The sequence below is a fragment of the Silurus aristotelis genome, assembly GCF_946808225.1.
Source record: "Silurus aristotelis genome assembly, chromosome: 10".
Classification (NCBI taxonomy): Eukaryota; Metazoa; Chordata; class Actinopteri; order Siluriformes; family Siluridae; genus Silurus; species Silurus aristotelis.
In genome coordinates, this window is record NC_139583.1 from 17,645,969 (window position 1) to 17,666,883 (window position 20,915).

The window sequence follows — 20,915 nt, forward strand, 5'->3', positions numbered from 1 at the left end:
ACAAACCTGAGTGAACATGTAAGAGTGAGGGGACGACAGCATGCAAATATCCCAGTTCACCAAACACTCTATATCCATGATCCCTCCAGATCTGCTCCTTTACTTCAAGTCTTTTATCAGTAGATATGTTTACAGCCTCGACTTGAACACTGAGACTCTTAGACTTAAAAGGGTAGTCATTATCTTCTCTTTGAAAGTCTGAAATCTTAATGAGGTGGGACACAACTGAAGCATAGCGCAACCTTCTTGATGCCTCGGGATCCTTGCAAGTTCAGCATTTTCTAACTTCATGACATGTCACATCTGGAGCTGGTCGAATCTCTGGATGCCTTGGGATGGGTAGAGAAAGAGAAGCAGGAGAGAGGAATTAGTGTAGCTGCTGTTCATGATATTAACAAGCACAATATGATAAATTGCATTGGTTCAGATGTAGTTTCTCCAATTCTTTTTGGCAGAACCCATCAAGGTTGGATGGCGAGCATCAATGCACAGCCATTTTTAGACCTCTCCATAGATGTTCAAACCACCATGCTTCACTGTAGGGATGGTATTGGCCAAGTGATGAGCAGTGCCTGGTTTTCTCCAGACATGATGCTTGGCATTTAGGCCAAAGAGTTTAATCTATGTTCCTCATGATCTGAGAGTTCTTCAGGTGCCTTCAAAGTGATTATTGGCTCAGTTTGGCCAATGTCATGTCAAGTCATGGTGGTTCCAAACTTCTTCCAGTTACAGATGATTGAGGCCATTGTGCTCATTTGGACCTTCAATGCTGCAGAACTTATGTTCCCTTTGAGGATCTGTGCCTAGATACAATCTGTCTCAGAGGTCTACAGACAATTTCTTGGACTGCATGGCTTGGTTTGTGCTTTGACATGCACTGTTAACTGTGGGACCTTATATAGACAAGTGTGTTCCTTTCTAAAGGATGTCCAATCAACTGAATTTACCACAGGTCGACTCCAAACATCTCAAGCATGATCAATGATAACAGGATGCACCTGAATATTTATGAACATGTGATTTATTTTTGTTTTTCACAAATTTATTTGTAAAGATTTCAAACAAACTCATTTTATGCTCTCATTATAGGGTATTGTTTGTTTATGTAATCCATTTTAGAATAAGGCTTTAATTTAACAAAATGTGGAAAAAGTAAAGCGCTGTGAATACTTTCCTATTGCACTGTAGTTACATGGGAGCTAACCCATTTAGGGCCTTGTAAGTATGTAGCAATTGTTTGTCAAAACTATTACTGTTCAAAACAGGTGTAGTGTAAGGATGATAAAACAGGTTTTATCCTTGTCAGGTTTGGGTCGCTAGAGCGAGTGGCAGACACTAGCAGTCTGCCACGAAAAATATAAAAACAAACAAACAAAAAAAAGAACACATGCAGAGTGGGATTAACAAAACAAAAACACAAGACTAATTCAAATTAAGTAAATGACAAAACAGGACGAAGATATTCAGGAAGACCGGAGGCTTGGGAGAACTCAGGAGAACAGAAAATCCAGGAGACTCGGGAAGCTAGGAGACAGGAGACTAGGGAAAACTCGAGAAAAGCAGCAGACAAAGAAATCAAACAAAATAGAAAGACACTCACCAAACAGAACAACAAACAAACCCACACATATCCAGATGCAAACACAAATATTGAGACAGACAAATACAAAGACCAATTTTAGCCGGTATACCACTGTACCGCAACAAAAGTAAAGACAAATATAATGAACCGACAAAAACCAATGCAAAAGGGGTAACTTAAATACACCACATTAACAAGGAGCAGGTGGGAGACATTAAGCAGTTAGGGGCTAAGGGCCCAGTGGCCCATCTGGTGGACAAAGCAAAAACAAACCCAGACCCTGACAATCCTCATATTTTCTAAGCTTAAGGCCTCTTCACTAAATCCTCACAAGCTGCACAACGTCTTCTCTTCACTACTCAATGAAGAGTTTTCTCTACAATATCAGGAGGATTCAACCATTTCTATACACACAGGCTGCTCAGGTGCTTGTTCAGTCTCTTGTCATTTCTAGACGAGACTACTGCAACTCTTTGCTGGCAGGTCTAATTCTAAACACTATTCGTCCACTCCAAATTAACGATTTAAGGTAGAAGAAGGCTGTTTTTGTAATATGGGCAATATGATTTCCAAAAGACAAATTGTTATCTAATATAACAACCAGGTCTTACACTGTTATATACTGAACTAGTATTTACAGTAAATATTTTTAAATGCAAGTTGAATTGCTGGAGCTTCTGTGTACTAGTTTTTGGAAAATAAGCAATATATCTGTCTTGTCAGAATTTAATAATAGAAAGTTATTAGTCATCCAATCTTTTATTTCTTCAGCTCAGTTACAATAGTCACTTGAGATGCTGACGAGATACATAGCTGGGTGTTATCAGTATAGCAATTGAAACTAACCCCATGCCTTTTTCCCCCAAGGGAAGCATGTATATTGTAAAAAGCAGAGGTCCAAGAACTGATCCTCATGGCACCCCATATTTTACTTGCAGTAACCTGGATAGTTCTTCATTTAAATCTACAATATGGTATAAATCAGACAGGTGGGATCTAAAACATCTAAATGCCTGTCCCTGAATGCAGATGTAATTCTGTAAGAAATATAGGAGAAAGTAAGAGTTGAATGCAGCAGTAAGATCTAGTAAAACTAACAGAGAGATGCAGCCATGGTCCAAAGCTAAAAACAAGTAATTTGTGATTTTAACACATTCTTTGCTTTGATGGTGCCTGAAACTCTTCAAAGATATTGTAAGAAGGTGCATATCTGGGCAAATCTGAGCAGACAGTTTTTTTTTAACATCTTATGCATAAACGCAAGGTTTGAAATGGGTCTGTAATTTGATAGTTTGCTTGGATCTAAATTAGGTTTAAAGGGCTTAATAACCACCAAGTTAATTTTAGGGATGTGACATAAATATATTAAGGAGTAGATTATATTGCCAAGAGGGTCTCAAGCTTTATGTAACACTTCTTTCAGTAATTTAGTTGGAATGGAATCTAACAGACATGTTTTATCCGTGGTGATAAGCTTACAAAGTTTTTCCTGTCCTATATTTGTAAAGCATTGTAATTGTGGAGCCATTTAAGGTTATTCACATTAATATGACTAAAAATATTATTTAGCACATGAAAGGACAGAGGAGTTTAGCTATTAAATGTCTTCATTGTGATGTTTGACATGGATGCTTTACAATATTGTACCATTTTTACATTGTGTTTCTACTAAGAATGTGATTTTTTTTTACTACTAATATTTACTGAGGGTGACATGTCAAAGCAAGTTTTGCTATTTTAAATGAGCTTCTCCAGAAATTCCAAAGGGAAGTTTGAAAGGTTTTATGAAATGGATTATGCCTTCTTATATAACAATCCTGAACATGAACACTTTCCCTGATAGTACTTTCACTTTTTTTTACATTTTGAACCTAAACACACATACACACACTCTCAGCACAGTATCTTGTTCTTTCTCAAAAAAATTTTCTCTCCCCTCTTTATCCTCTGCTCTGTGTGAATCTTACTGCTTGTTTCCTTCAGCTCTGTGTTTGTTCACAAATCGGTGCTCGGCCACATGCCCATGGAAGACCGCCTTTATCACTCCGTCTGGGCACTATGAGTACAGGGTCATGCTGTATGGCCTATCCATCTCGCCGGCGGTGTTCCAGGGGTTCATGAACGAGGTGCTCCGCCCCATCCTCCACAGAAGCGTCATTGTATACATCGACGACATTCTGATCTTCTCCCGAAACCTTCCTGAACACATCAAACACGTACGTTTTGTTTGTTGTATAAATATTGTCATAGTTGTAAATTGTATGATGTCTTACTTTCAGTCAGATGGTGTGCAGTATTTTAGAAATGTTGTCTGATAGCACTGCTGCTCCAACTCTGCTGGGGTGCAGGCCATCAGGACAGAAGAACCTAGGATGCTCCCAGAAAAAATTCCAATCATCAATAAAGAGTAGTTTGGGGTCTCGACACCATGACTGTAACCATTCATTTAGTGCAAAAGTCTACTAAACTACTCAATCCCTTGCTGGTAAGTGGGAAGAGGTCCTGACACTATGATCCTTGTTGTGGGTGATGTGCTGCGTACCATCTTCACCAGAAATCCTGAAATCCCTCTTTAAGATCTCTGTTTGCCTCAGCCTGGTGTCGCTCGCTCCGGCAGGGAGAACAACAGCTCCGAAATTCTCATTCAGGATCGCAGGTACCTGCGCAGGGACATCAAGAACACAAGCACCAGGAACACAGTGAGTGGGCACCTTACCTTTGGCTCCGATAGCACGGACATGCCGGACAATGGAATTTCCAGATCACGTTATCGCATGCTGTCTCGTGGAGAGGGGTGAAGCGGTTCTCGGTTGAGACCTCAAAGGTAGGTGGAGGGGGCGGGGGAGACGTCCTCCACCAGGGCTTGGCTTACGTCTTCTGCTGCTGCAGCATACAGGGTCTGTGGGCGGGCCGCATCGTAGGTGTGCTGGGCCTGGGCAGGGATACATGTGGAGTTGAGGTGATGCATTATGTTCAACCTGAGAATTTACCTGGGACGAGTGAGCGTCCACCCGGGATGTTTCCAGCATGCTTTCCGAGTCGCAGCTGGGCATGCTTTGCATGTAGGTGGCGAATTTGTTTCTCCAAAGCCTCCAGATCCAACTGAAACGAGTCCTCAACTGTGTTTAAAGGCAGACACAAAAACTGACATAGTGCCTATAATAGCAAATAGAGTTAAGATAAAGTGGGAGAGTTAAGATAAAGTGTAAGGCAATAAATACAAATAAAATTTAACATTTTACAGATTAGAATGATGTATTGTTCTTATCTGTACGATCAATAAAGACAGTAATTTAAGTTCGTTTCGCCATTATGAGGGAAAACCCCACAAAACGCCACTCAGAGGGTTAATTGTGTGAATCATGGCGGATTTGGTGTTTGATTTGAGACTTGGCGCATAAATAAAACAAAAGTTTACTAATTAAAAATATTTTTCTGTAGAGTTTATTTATTTATTTTATATCTAAATAACGGAAGGACGTTGTGAATAAATCTATGTTGTGCTGAAGGTTTTAATTTCGCCTCTTTTATATGTAGTTTTTTATTTATGTATTTATATTTGTAATAAAAATGGTAAAAACGGAAATGTGTGCTGAATTGATTTAGTGCCGTTTAAAAGAATTTGCGTTTGAATTTTTACAGCCTTTTATTTATATATATATATATATATATATATATATATATATATATATATATATATATATATATATATATACAGTGATGAAAATAAGTATTTGAACACCCTGCTATTTTGCAAGTTCTCCCACTTAGAAATCATGGAGGGGTCTGAAATTGTCATCGTAGGTGCATGTCCACTGTGAGAGACATAATCTAAAAAAAAAAATCCAGAAATCACAATATATGATTTTTAAACTATTTATTTGTATGATACAGCTGCAAATAAGTATTTGAACACCTGTCTATCAGCTAGAATTCTGACCCTCAAAGACCTGTTAGTCTGCCTTTAAAATGTCCACCTGCACTACATTTATTATCCTAAATTAGATGCACCTGTTTGAGGTCGTTAGCTGCATAAAGACACCTGTCCACCCCATACAATCAGTAAGAATCCAACTACTAACATGGCCAAGACCAAAGAGCTGTCCAAAGACACTAGAGACAAAATTGTACACCTCCACAAGGCTGGAAAGGGCTACAGGGAAATTGCCAAGCAGCTTGGTGAAAAAAGGTCCACTGTTGGAGCAATCATTAGAAAATGGAAGAAGCTAAACATGACTGTCAATCAACCTCAGACTGGGGCTCCATGCAAGATCTCACCTCGTGGGGTCCCAATGATCCTAAGGAAGGTGAGAAATTAGCCCAGAACTACACGGGAGGAGCTGGTCAATGACCTGAAAAGAGCTGGGACCACCGTTTTCAAGGTTACTGTTGGTAATACACTAAGACGTCATGGTTTGAAATCATGCATGGCACGGAAGGTTCCCCTCCTTAAACCAGCACATGTCCAGGCACGTCTTAAGTTTGCAATGACTATTTGGATGATCCAGAGGAGTCATGGGAGAAAGTCATGTGGTCAGATGAGACCAAAATAGAACTTTTGGGTCATAATTCCACTAAACGTGTTTGGAGGAAGAAGAATGATGAGTACCATCCCAAGAACACCATCCCTACTGTGAAGCATGGGGGTGGTAGCATCATGCTTTGGGGGTGTTTTTCTGCACATGGGACAGGGCGACTGCACTGTATTAAGGAGAGGATGACCGGGGCCATGTATTGCGAGATTTTGGGGAACAACCTCCTTCCCTCTGTTGGAGCATTGAAGATGGGTCGAGGCTGGGTCTTCCAACATGACAATGACCCGAAGCACACAGCCAGGATAACCGAGGAGTGGCTCTGTAAGAAGCATATCAAGGTTCTAGCGTGGCCTAGCCAGTCTCCAGACCTAAACCAAATAGATAATCTTTGGAGGGAGCTCAAACTCCGTGTTTCTCAGCGACAGGCCAGAAACCTGACTGATCTAGAGAATATCTGTGTGGAGGAGTGGGCCAAAATCCCTCCTGCAGTGTGTGCAAACCTGGTGAAAAACTACAGAAAATGTTTGACCTCTGTAATTGCAAACAAAGGCTACTGTACCAATATTAACATTGACTTTCTCAGGTGTTTAAATACTTATTTGCAGCTGTATCATACAAATAAATAGTTAAAAAAATCATAAATTGTGATTTCTGGATTTTTTTTTTTAGATTATGTCTCTCACAGTGGACATGCACCTACGATGACAATTTCAGACCCCTCCATGATTTCTAAGTGGGGGAACTTGCAAAATAGCAGGGTGTTCAAATACTTATTTTCCTCACTGTATATATATAATACAAAACAAATACAACATTTTGTTACCTAATGAATGTGTCCAGGCTAAACATCCACTTATAGAACACAAGCAGAGAAAAGATGATGATGATGATGATGATGATGATGAATTATTCTGTTCTCAGTCATGTTTACATCGCTGACTTCCTCTATCTCATCCACGTTAACTTTACTTCTTGTTGCTTTCTGCCTGCTGATTCTTAGGTCCGTAAACTAGTCTACGTCTGTGGTGAGTGAGAGCAGGACATTATACACCAGTGGATTGAAAAAGACACGCAATGACAGGAAATCGGTTGGTAGGCTGAAATCGGCGCAGTGAAAAAAAATACAATTTACATTTCACCAAATTAACGGATTTGAACTAAAGTAAAGAGCCGGTTTTTAAAATGTAAGAAGTAAAAAGTACAGATATTTGTGTAAAAATGTAATGAGTAAAAGTTAAAAGTTGTCTAAAAAACAAATAGTGAAGTAAAATACTGATACCAAAAAAATCTTCTTAAGTACAGTACTACTTAAGTTCCCACCTCTGTTAACGAGCTACAGGCACAAGTCAGGAAGACAAAGGATTATTAGGATTATTTAAGGAGGAAAAAAGATAGGTTATTTGTAATGTTTAGTTTGAAAATGCCAAAAGAGATACAAACACAGAACTTGTGGCAAACAAGTTAACCACAGGAAGCTACATCACAGAAAGTCAATACGATACGTATGATACGTTGGACTCGCAGCTGGGATGAGCATATCTCTCACTCTGTGAGATGCCCCGCTCTCGCTAGCGGAGGACGGAGTAAAGTTCTCTCAGTGTGTTTTTTTTTCTTTCAGTTTTAAACGGTTTCAAACAGTAATTTTAGTGATAAAAGCATGTCTTCCAAGTGCCCAAGTATGTCTCCTGCTTGTAGTGAAAAAAAGAAAAGGAAAGCAATTCATTTAGAGCAGAATATATATATATATATATATATATATATATATATATATATATATATATATATATATATATATATCTGGCCATGCATCTCCGGTAGCTTGTATTGCTAGCATATAATTATCAAAGATTTTTAACCAAATGTCTAACGGAATGCTCAGCTCATTTGCAGAAGTGGTTCCTTGACATAATGGCTGTCAAGTTGTGAACACCAACATCATGGATACTGCAACTTAAGATATGTCAATTAAGCCTATTTTTCTTTGTTTTTTAGATAAAATTTAAGGTAAATAGTGATATAACTGCAAGTATTTTACCATAATGCTTGAAAGGGCATGTGACTGGCATCTGTCCCTCTTTAATATGCATTTTGATATAAGGAATACATTCAGGTATAGAGAACTTTTGGCAAGACACAAATCAACATTTGGCATTTCCTTTCCTTGACATTTCAAGGAAAATGTAGTGCTCGTTGTGGTTCCTGCCTTGAATCCTTGATGTTGTCTGTACATGTGGTGTTTCAAACTTGTATCTTTTTAAACATCCAATTATAGATATACAGGTGCATCTCAATAAATTAGAATATCATTCAAAAGTTTATTTATTTTAGTAATTAAATACAAAATGTAATACTCATGTATATAATATAGATTCATCACACACAGAGTTCAGTATCTCAGAAAATTTGAATATTACTCAAGGCCAAAAAAAAAAAAAAGAAAAAAAGATTTTTTAACACAGAAATGTTGGACTACTAAAAAAGTATGAACTTAATACTCGGTCGGAGCTCCCTTTGCATGAATTACTGCAGCAATGCGGCATTGCATGGAGGCAATCGGTCTGTGAAGCTGCTGACGTGTCCCCGCAGCATCATTTATCTGTAATAAATGGACATTTGGTGCAAACCAGAGTAGGATGGGTTCCCTCTTAAATCTGGTTCCTCTCAAGGTTTCTTCCTTATGCCATCTCGGGGAGTTTTTCCTGGGGAGTCACCACCGGCTTGCTCATCAGGGACAAACTTATACTTATATAATTTTTATCACCACATCTTGACTCTTGACTTATCTCTGTAAAGCTGCTTTGAGACAATGTTTATTGTTAAAAGTGCTATTCAAATAAAAATGAATTGAATTGAATTAAATTATGGAAGCCCAGGTTGCTCTGATAGCGGCCTTTAGCTCTTCTATGTTGTTGGGTCTGGTGTCTCATATCTTTCTCTTTATAAAACCCCATAGATTCTCCATGGGATTTAGGTTGGGTGAGTTTGCTGGCCAATCAAGCACATGGATAACATGGTCCTTTAACCAAGTATTAGTACTTTTGGCAGTGTGGGCAGGTGCCAAGTCCTGTTGGAAATTGAAATCAGCATCTCCATAAAGCTGGTCAGCAGAGGGAAGCATAAAGCGCTCTTAAACTTACATTTACATTTACATTTGTGGCATTTAGCAGACGCCCTTATCCAGAGCAATGTACAAAAGTGCCTAGAGTCTCTAGCAATAAATAAATCTACAGTGGTACACTAGATTACAAACTTAATATAAATATAACTCTTGAATTCTTCAAAGCAAACTTGGAAAGTGCTTATTTAAGTGTTTCCGGAAGAGGTAGGTCTTCAATCGTCGCTTGAAGATAGCCAGGGGATGGCTGTACTGACATCTAGGGGAAGTTCATTCCATCACCTGGATAAAGAAGAGCCTTGAAGTATACTTACCTCTCATTCTGAGAGAAGGTGGTACCAGTCAAACTTCCTGGTACCAAACTTCCTGGTATACAACTTTTCTGACCTTAAACCTGATAAAACACAGTGGACCAACAGCAGCAGATGACATGACTTCCAAAACCACCACTGACTGTGCAAACTTTACACTGGACCTCAAGCAATTTGGATTATGTGCCTCTCTTCCTCCAGACCCTGAGACCTGGATTTCTGGCCCTCTGAGCAACACTCCAGCTCGGCTCGGGTAGTCTGGCTCGGGTAGTGTGGCTGCACTACCCTCCACCGACAGCCCAATGGCACTTCCAGCTTCCTACTCTGTAATCTCTACATTGAAATGCAACCTGCCAAATTCCCCACCGAACTCTCCAAGGTTGTTTCTAAATCTCTCTGTTAACCTGTTAGGCCTCGACACAGATTTTGGGACTCACAGCTGAAATGCCCTACCTAACTTTAAATGTTAACAGTTCCTGACACAATTTAAATATCTCTAAAAAGAAGACACTTTAAGCTTTACTGTCCATTATTTACTGTTGATATTGTTCAAAAAAATAATAAGTTATAGATGATTTAGGACTGTAGGAAAAAAAATCCTTAAATATTTTTTTTTCCTTTATATATAAATACATGAAATCTGTCCTATAGCAATCCAGAAAAGTAATGGTAAAAGTAATTGAAAGCCACATGTCTCATGAGTTTATATTTTAAATTGAATGAAGATATCATAAAAAATGAGATTCCTACAAACATTTATCTGATACTATGTCCGTTTCCCCCCTCCCCACCCATATTTTAGGACTCACAGCTGAAATTCTCTACCTTACTTTAAATGTTCACAGTTTTTGATAAAAATGTGCTACATACACAATTTAAATATATTTGAAAAGAAGACACTTTGAGCTTTTGTTATACATGTTTGGGGCTATTGATATGGATTTGGCATTCATATTGATGACGAGGTAGCCAGACAAGCTACTGTTCTACAGTCATGGCCATTCATATTGATGTCTGGCCATTCCAATCTCAACAATACACACACACACACACACACACACACACACACACACACACACACACACACACACACACACAAACTTACTTTTCAAGCATTTCTCTTATAAAAACAAACAGGCAATAAAACCAATAAAATCGTATAAAGCTATAAGGGAAGATTTCCCAGCCAACATTGTCATGTGGGCCCCATGTGGGTTTTTGATGGGCTGTCACTTGGGCCCTGCATGGGCAACCCAAATGGGGCCCAGAGAAATTTGTCCATCGGCTCCACATGGGCCCCATGTGTATTAGCCCAGATGGGCCACTGATGGGTCCATGGTGGGCTCTAAGTGGGACCCGTATAGGTGTTCTTTATATGGGCCCATTTGGGTCCCAAATAGGTGTTAAAAATGGGGCCAATGTGGGCTACATGTGGGCCCCTTATGGGACCACAGTGGGTGAGTGGGTACCCCCTGAAGGGTAAGGTCAAGACCATAGTCTTGAGTCAGGAGGCTGATGAGACCTTCACTGAGCTCACCTATGCACCTCTCCTACGACACTCTGATCCCCAGTTTTCATTCATAGTAGAGGTGGACGCCTCCTCCACAGGCGTAGGGGCTGCACTGTCACAACAGATGGGTAATCCTCCACGCCTCCAACCCTGAGCCTTTTACTCCAAGAAACTCTCTCCCACCGAACACAACTATGATATCGGTAATCGAGAATACTTAGCTATAAAACTGGCTCTGGAGGATAGGTGGCACTGGTTAAAGGGGGCGACTCACCTATTAACTGTTATAACCGATCACAAGAATCTTCAATACCTCAAGGAAGCAAAACGCCTTACCCCCCTGTCAGGCCAGATGGTTTTTAATGATATTTTAATTTAATGAGATGCACCTGTATATGCAGCAACAAAATACAATATTTAAGACATTGCTGTGTAGTTTCATATGTTTCACACAGGTCACAGTGATACAATGTTTCCATGCAAATCTGACAAGAAAACATATAATGATTAAAACATGTAAAGCTGGAAACATAAAATCTGTACAGATTTTTATTTTCCAGTTAATTAACTTACGAGTCATAGTGTTCATAAAATGTCAGACACAGATTTGCAAGACTTCATCATGTTCATTATATTAACAAGCCAGCAGTGGTTTGAATAGGCATGCTCATATCAATCAGAAAACGATTAATTTTATTTTAGTAAAATTTATCTTTAAAGTTCCTAAGCTGGTAAAAGAAGTGCATCCTCTGTTGGGCCTTTTTAACAATGGAGTCGATGTGATTGTCCCACTTCAGGCTTTGAGAGATGGTGGTGCCCAGGAACCTGAATGACTCCACTGCTGCCACAGTGCTGTAGCACAGGTCTGTAGAATGTTTTTGAAGCTGCTGCCTCTGATCTGAATAAGCTTACAGACTCTGTAACATCTTTATAAGTTTCTCTGAGGATATATGCATTCCTGCCAGGACTCATTTAAAATACAACAACAATAAGCCACGGTTCAGAGCAAAACTCAGACTGCTTTGTGAGGCCAAAGAGGATGCCCAATGGAATGGGGACAAAATATTGTACAATCAGGCCAGGAACAAACTGACAAAGGAGATTAGAGTGGCAAAGAGGTGCTACTTTAAAAAGCTGTAAAAATCAGTTTTCAGCCAATGACCCTGCAGACAGTCGAGAAGATCATTGGAGTCTCTCTCCCCTCTATCATGGACATTTACACACACGCTGCATCTGCAAAGCCAACAGCATTGTGGATGACCCCACACACCCGCCACACACACTCTTTACCCTCCTGCCATCAGGGAAGAGGTTCTGAAACATTTGGGCCCTCACATCCAAACTGCAACAGTTTTTTCTCTTAAGCCATCAGGCTCTTGAACACACAGAACTGAACCGTAGCAAACTCACACAAACTCACTCATATGTGTTACTGAACTGTATAACCTGAACTCAAACACACACTCAATACCCATTTTAAATTATACACATCCATGTCTTCAGCACCACCCATATTATATTATAATCATATTATACAAACCTCCCGATTGCTGCTCTTGCTGTTTTTGCACACCATTGTGTTTATGTTTACAAGTAGACTCTTGTTTATTGTTCTCTTTTGCAGATATACACATAACACAGACCTGGGCAAACTATGGCCCACGGGCCACATCCGGCCCTTTGTACGTCCCTGTCCGGCCCACGTGAGGCCAATCATAAATTACAGGGATGCATCGAAAATTCGCCCACCGAAAATTTTCGCCCGAAATAACTAAATCAACTAAACAACACGGCAGAAACACAATTGTAATGAAAAAACTAAACAATAAAAAATAATAAAATGGTAATAATAGTAATAGTATATAGTAATAATAGTAAAAATATAGTAATAATAAAAAAGTGCAGCCAGCACACGGTTATCTGGATAAGAGCCAAATGTTTGCAGTGTGGACTTATTTCAATATCTTGGAGAAAGACCCACAGATAGCGATGTGCAAAACATGCAATGCTGAAAGTTCAAGAGGGGGTGTATCTGCAAAGAGGTTCTGCACGTCGGGTTTAATTTATCACCTGAAATCTAAACATCCCGATTGCCATTCTAAATATGAGAAGAATGCAGCGCAGAAAAGTAAAGTCAATCCGAGCATGCGCACTCATCTGTAGCGGACGTTTTTGAAAAGGCAAGAAAGTTTTCCAGTGATGGTGCCAAGGCAAAAGGCATAACACAAAAAATTATGGAATTCATTGCCTTAAGTCAAGTCAAGTTTATTTCTATAGCACTTTTCACAACAGACATTGTCTCAAAGCAGCTTTACAGAAATCAACAGTCAAGGTGAATGGTGTGTATTTATCCCTGATGAGAAAGCATATCCTAACTCCCTTAGATGTTATGAGGAAGAAACCTTGAGAGGAACCAGACTCAAAAGGGGAACCCATCCTCATTTGGGTGACATCAAGAGTTTGATCATAAATCTTTCAACAATACAGAACACTGGAGAGTGAGAACTAACATGAGTACTGGAGTATAAGATTATAATAGTTACTGTTATTACTGTTTCTTCTTCTTCTTCTTCTTTCGGCTGCTCCCATTAGGGGTCGCCACAGCGGATCATCCGTCTCCATACCACCCTGTCCTCTACATCTGCCTCTTTCACACCAACTACCTGCATGTCTTCCCTCACCACATCCATGAACCTCCTCCTTGGCCTTCCTCTTTTCCTCCTACCTGGTGGCTCCATCTTCAGCATTTTTCTACCAATATAATTCATGTCCCTTCTCTGCACATGTCCAAACCATCTCAATCTCGCCTCCCTCACCTTGTCACCAAAACATCCTACATGCGCTGTCCCTCTAATAAACTCATTTCTAATCTTGTCCATCCTCGTCACTCCCAACGAAAACCTCAACATCTTCAGCTCTGCTACCTCCAGCTCCACCTCCTGTCTTTTACTCAATGCCACTGTCTCTAATCCATACAACATCGCAGGTCTCACCACAGTCCTATAAACTTTCCCTTTCATTCTTGCAGATACCCTACTATCACAAATCACTCCTGTCACTCTTCTCCACCCACTCCACCCTGCCTGCACTCTTTTCTTTACTTCTCTAACACACTCTCCATTACTTTGCACTGTTGACCCCAGGTACCTGAACTCCTCCACCTTCTCCACCTCTTCTCCCTGCAACCGCATCACTCAACTGCCCTCCCTCTCATTCACACACATGTACTCTGTCTTACTCCTACTGACTTTCATTTCCCTTCTCTCAAGCGCATATCTCCACCTCTCCAGGCTCTTCTCCACCTGCTCACTACTCTCACCACAAATCACAATATCATTTGCAAACATCATAGTCCAGGGAGACTCCTGTCTGACCTCGTCCGTCAACCTGTCCATCACCATTGCAAACAGGAAAGGGCTCAGGGCCGATCCTTGATGCAGTCCAACCTTCACCCTGAACCAGTCTGTCGTACCTACTGCACACTTCACTGCCATCACACTGTCCTCATACATGTCCTGCACCACCCTCACATACTTCTCTGACACACCTGACTTCCTCATACAATACCACAACTCCTCTCTCGGCACCCTGTCGTACGCTTTCTCTAAATCCACAAATACACAATGCAGCTCCTTCTGTCCTTCTCTATACTTCTCCATCAACATCCTCAAAGCAAATAAGGCATCTGTGGTGCTCTTCCTCTGCATGAAACCATACTGTTGCTCATAGATGGTCACCTCTTCTTTCAGCCTGGCTTCCACTACTCTTTCCCATAACTTCATGGTGTGACTGATCAACCTAATTCCCCTGTAGTAACTGCAGGTCTGCACATCTCCCTTATGTTTAAAGATCGGTACCAGCACACTCCTTCTCCATTCCTCAGGCATCCTCTCCCCTTCCAGAATCCTGTTAAACAATCTGGTTAAAAACTCCACTGCCATCTCTCCTAAACATCTCCACGCTTCTACCGGTATGTCATCTGGTCCAACCGACTTTCCATTCTTCATCCTCCTAATCGCTGCTCTCACTTCCTCCTTACTAATCCTATCTACATCCTGCTTCACCAACTCCAACTCCACATCCTCCAACCTTCTCTCTCTCTGATTTTCCTCATTCATCAGCTGCTCAAAATACTCCCTCCATCTTCTCAACACACTCTCCTCATTAGTCAACACATTTCCCTCTCCATCCTTTATTGCTCTAACTTGCAGTACATCCTTCCCAGCTCGGTCCCTCTGCCTGGCCAATCGGTATAAATCCTTTTCTCCTTCCTTAGTGTCCAACCTCTTATACAGCTCCTCATATGCCCTTTCCTTGGCTTTCGCCACATCCCTTTTTACCTGCTGCCGCATCTCCTTGTACTCCTGCCTACTTTTCTCATCACTCTGTGTATCCCACTTCTGTTTTGCCAACCTATTTCTCCTTATGCTCTCCTGCACTTCCTCATTCCACCACCACGTCTCCTTGTCTTGCTTTCTATTTCCAGATGTCACACCAAGTACTTTTCTAGCTGCCGCCCTCATCACTCCTGCAGTAGTTGCCCAATCATCCAACACCTCCTTAACACCACTGAGCCTCTGTCTGACCTCTTCCCTGAACCTCACACTACACTCTTCCTCCTTCAGTTTCCACCATCTAATTCTTATTTCAGTCCTCACTCTCCTCCTCTATTTCTTCGCCTCCAAAACCATCCTACAGACCAGCACCCGATGCTGTCTAGCTACACTGTCCCCTGCCAACACCTTACAGTCTCCAATCTCCTTCAGGTTGCATCTCCTGCATAGCACATAGTCCACCTGTGTGCACCTTCCTCCACTCTTATACGTCACCCTATGATCCTCCTTCTTCTTAAAATAAGTGTTCACCACTGCCATTTCCATCCTTTTAGCAAAATCTACCACCATCTGCCCTTCCACATTCCTCTCCTTAAAACCATACCTACCCATCACCTCCTCATCACCTCTGTTCCCTTCACCCACATGCCCATTAAAGTCTGCCCCAATCACCAATCGTTCTTTCCTAGGTACACCATCTACCACTTCATCTAATTCACTCCAGAATTATTATAGAAATATTCTGCCCCTAGTGGCAGATATAACTTGAACAGACATTACAATAATTCCATATTGTTACATCCTTTCTCTTTTAGAAAGTTTTCCTTTTCCTGAAACACATTTGCAAACATTAAATGCAAATAGAAATGTACTTTTAAATGTACAAAAAGTTTTTTTTTTAAATAAATGCCCAACATAACAAAATGGCTTTAACATCTCAAACACTTTACATTCCATTCAATTTCTTTTTTTTTTTTTTCTTTTTTTTTTCTCAAACGTCACTTAAATGCCAGTTCAAGTAGTAAAGTCCTTGTAGCGTTGAGGCTGACGAACAACTCTACCACATCTGGTTGTCTTCGTCACATCACTGTTACAGGTATCGCTCTGAGTTTGAGGGCACTGCTGGGATATTACAGTGTCTGTATGGGTACCCGGAGTGTTTACTGTCTCTATATCAACAACCTCCGTTTGAGGAACAACATGGGCGCGTCTGAGGTGTCTACGGTTCCTCCTGAGAACTACACCCGAATCCATTTCAACCTCATATGACCTAGAGTCAACCGGTCTTTTCACCTTGCCCAGCTTCCATTTGGTGTGCGGCTCAAATGGCTGCACTCTGACAGTGTCACCTGATCGTAGGGCATCTAGATCCCTGGCTGATCGGTTGTAGTATGTACATTGACGCTGTTGGTTGTTAAACAGTGCCTGCTCCACTTGAACCACTTGAGGCTGAAGAAGGCTGTTTTTCGCCGGCAACAGAGACCTCGTTCGAGCAATCTTTGAGCTGGGCTGCTCTCCAGTCCTTGTGATTGTGTGTTACGATGGTCCAAGAGCGCTAGATAGGGGTCTTGTCCAGAAGCTTTGGCTTCGTGTAACAGTCTCTTTGCAGTTTTAACAGCAGACTCTGCCTTGCCGTTACTCTGTGGGTAACCTGGTGATGAGGTTTTGTGGTCAAATTCCCACAGTTGGCTGAATCTTTGGAACTCTTGTGATGAATATTGAGGTCCATTGTCTGAGACTACTGTGTTGGGAATGCCATATCTAGCAAAATGTGCTTTTAGCTTCTTTATCACCGTAGTAGCTTTTGTGTCTGGCATAAAGTCTATTTCCCAAAAATTGGAATAGTAGTCAACTGTTACATGGTAGTTTTTGTTATCAAAGTGAAATAGGTCAACGCCTACTTTGGCCCATGGCCTGCTTGGCACATCGTGTGGGATGAGCGTTTCTCTGTGCTGTTTGTCATCCACTGACCTGCAGATGTCACAGCGAGCTATGTGTGTCTTTATGTGGTCGTTCATGCCAATCCAGTATGAAAAATTCTCTGGCCCTTCGTAGACATCCTTCTGCCCCGAGATTTGAGGAGTGCAGGCGACGGGTGATGTCTTTCTGCAGTGATAATGGAATAACAGCACGTTCACCTGGAAACACAATGCCGTCCTGATAACTTAATTCCTCCTGGAATGAGAAGTAAGGTTTGATTTCCTGAGGCATGGCCCTTTTGTCCGATGGCCAACCCTGCTTCTTTATTAGGATCACAGTTTGTAGAGTTTTGTCATCTTTTGTAGCTGTCCTGATCTGGCTTAAACTGTCACCAGAAATGGGTAAGTGTTGTACCATATTAACCGTCTCTATTTCAGCTTCTACAGAGCTCCGAGATGTGCATTCTGGGAGATATGCTCTGCTTAAGGTGTCTGCTAGTAACATGTCTTTGCCCGGAACATACACTACAGTCAGGTCATATTTCTGAATACGTAGCATCATTCTCTGTAGTCTCTTGGGCGCGCTCAAAAGAGGTTTTCTAACTATGGACTCCAACGGCTTATGGTCAGATTGCACAGTAACTTTGCGACCATACGTGTACTGATGAAACTTCTCTACACTGAACACCATAGCTAGAAACTCTCTCAATCTGGGTATAACCCCGCTCAGTCTGTGTGAGTGCTCTGCTTGCAAAGGTGATGGGCTTACCCTTTTGCATGAGTGCAGCTCCCAAACCTGTGTCCGATGCATCACATTGCACTACGAGGTCCTCCTCTGGGCAGTAGTACTTCAGAACAGGAGCATCTACAATAGTCTTTTTTAGTTTCACAAAAGCATTCTCATGCTGCTCCGACCAGTCCCAGTCTGTGTCTTTGTGTGTCAACTGCCGCAACACTTCACACTGGTCTGAAAGGTGTGGGCAAAACTTAGCCAAGTAGTTTACCATACCTAAGAGTCTCTATACTGCTTTCAAATCTGTAGGTCTCGGCATGTGTTCAATAGCACAAACCTTGTCTGGATCCACTTTCAGTCCATTGCTGTCAGGCGGTGCCCAATGTATGTACACTCCCTCTTCCTCAGCTTGAACTTGTCTGGGTTCAGCTTAAAGTTCTTTTGCCTGCACCGCTCCAGGAACAATTTCAGCTTCACATCATGGTCTCCTTCTGCCGCTTCCTGCGTCTCTCCCTGACCTGTAATGAGCACATCATCCGCAATAATGTATTCAATTCAATTCAATTCATTTTTATTTGTATAGCGCTTTTAACAATGAACATTGTCTCAAAGCAGCTTTACACAGATAATGCGGTGATTAAAAATGAATATGTTCTTTATGAGTAAGTTTGTCCCTGATGAGCAAGCCGGTGGCGACTGGCGACTGTGGCAAGGAAAAACTCCCCGAGATGGCATAAGGAAGAAACCTTGAGAGGAACCAGACTCAAGAGGGAACCCATCCTCATCTGGGTTACACCGAATGTCCATTTGTGGCGGGTATACAATGTTGCGGGGTGCAGTGATGATGATCAAAAGCGAAGTGTATTTCTGAGTCAGTGTAGGAGACTGTTGACATCAGTGTAGGAGACTGTTGACATCCAATCCAGGCAGGCCTGGATGAAGTGGGAAGATCCACGGGGGGGAGAGAGGCAGGAACAGTGGTCACTGGAGCCTCAGGAGCATGTTTAACTCGACCGAGAGAGAGAGAGAGAGAGAGAGAGAGAGAAGAGGGTGACAGGAAGAGAAGGATATGGATTATTAAGTGTACCTATTGTTGCATGAGAGTTAAAGTCACTGTGCAGTTTGGACTCCAGCAAGACTCGCTATGGCAGCATAACTAAAAGGGAGAACCAGAAGGCAACACAGACATGAGGGATCTCTGGGATAAGAGACGGCCCACCACACCACCATCAACAAACCTGAGTGAACACGTGAATGTGAGGGGACGACAGCGTACAAATATCCCAGTTCACCAAACACTCTATATCAATGTTCCCTCCAGATCTGAGCCTTTACCTGAGAAAAAATCTACTGATTAAAGGCTTGACTGAATAAATATGTTTTCAACCTCGACTTGAACACTGAGACTGTGTCTGAGTCCCGAACACTGATAGGAAGGCTGTTCCATAACTGCGGGGCTTTATAAGAGAAAGATCTGCCCCCTGCTGTAATCTTCATTATTGGAGGAACCAACAGATAGCCTGCACCTTTTGATCTAAGTAGGCGTGGAGGATCATACTGGTACAGAAGTTCACTCAGATACGGTGGTGCGAGACCATTAAGTGCTTTATATGTCAGTAGTAAAATTTTATAATCAATGCGAGATTTGATTGGGAGCCAGTGTAGACTGATTAATACAGGGGTGATGTGGTCATATTTCCTAGATCTAGTGAGGACTCTTGCTGCTGCATTCTGAACTAACTGAAGCTTATTTATGCACCTACTCGCACACCCAGACAGTAAAGCGTTACAGTAGTCTAATCTAGAAGTAACAAAAGCATGAACTAGTTTTTCTGCATCCTGTAACGACATCATATTTCTAATTTTAGCAATATTTCTAAGGTGAAAGAAGGCGATCCTGGTAATATTATTCACGTGAGCCTCAAAGGAAAGACTCGAGTCAATAATCACACCAAGGTCTTTGACAGCCGTACACGCTGAAACAGAAACACCATCCAGAGATGTTAGGTAATCGGAAAGTTTGCTTCTAGCTGCATGTGGTCCTAGTAAAAGTACTTCCGTCTTATCTGAGTTTAGCAGAAGAAAGTTATCGAGCATCCACTGTCTAATGTCCTTTACACATTTTTTAACATTGTTAAGCTGATCTCTCTCATCTGGCTTTGCTGAAATATATAGCTGTGTATCATCAGCATAGCAATGGAATCTAATACCATGTTTATGAATAATTTCTCCAAGAGGCAGCATATATAAAGAGAAAAGCAGAGGGCCTAAGACAGATCCTTGAGGAACACCAAACTTTACCTCAGAGAGTGTGGAGAACTCACCATTAACATCAACAAACTGATAGCAATCAGTCAAATAAGACCTGAGCCAAGAGAGAGCCGTTCCCTTTATTCCAACAACGTTCTCAAGTCTAGCAAGTAGTATAGTGTGATCAATGGTGTCAAAAGCTGCACTAAGGTCGAGCAAAACAAGTAAGGAGACAAAACCCTGATCAGAGGCCAATAACAGGTCATTTACCACCTTAACTAGCGCCGTCTCTGTGCTATGATGAGGCCGAAATCCTGACTGATACATTTCAAAAATATTATTCATAAGTAGGTGTGAGCATAACTGCTGTGCTACAACCTTTTCCAAAATTTTGGCTATGAAGGGGAGATTTGATATTGGTCTGTAGTTGGACAGCTGACATGGGTCAAGGTCAGGTTTCTTAATTAGGGGGTGGATAACTGCCAGTTTGAAGGATTTTGGTACAAAACCAGTGCTAATGGAAGAGTTTATTATTTTTAAAACAGGTTCAATTACCTCTGGAATGATCTGTTTAAAGAAACTTGTAGGCAAGGGATCGAGAATGCAGGTTGATGATTTTGATGAGG

At 41.3% G+C, this 20,915-nt stretch overlaps 1 protein-coding gene across 1 annotated transcript in view; it reads right to left on the reverse strand.

Moving 5' to 3' along the window:
* Positions 1–4,106: 4,106 nt before the first annotated feature.
* Positions 4,107–20,915, reverse strand: part of LOC310732633 (uncharacterized protein) — a gene marked incomplete at its 5' end in the record, with an annotated part of 202,419 nt that continues 185,610 nt past the window's right edge. Inside the window, one exon of the mRNA XM_083553245.1 lies at positions 4,107–4,116. The remainder of the gene's footprint in view (positions 4,117–20,915) is intronic.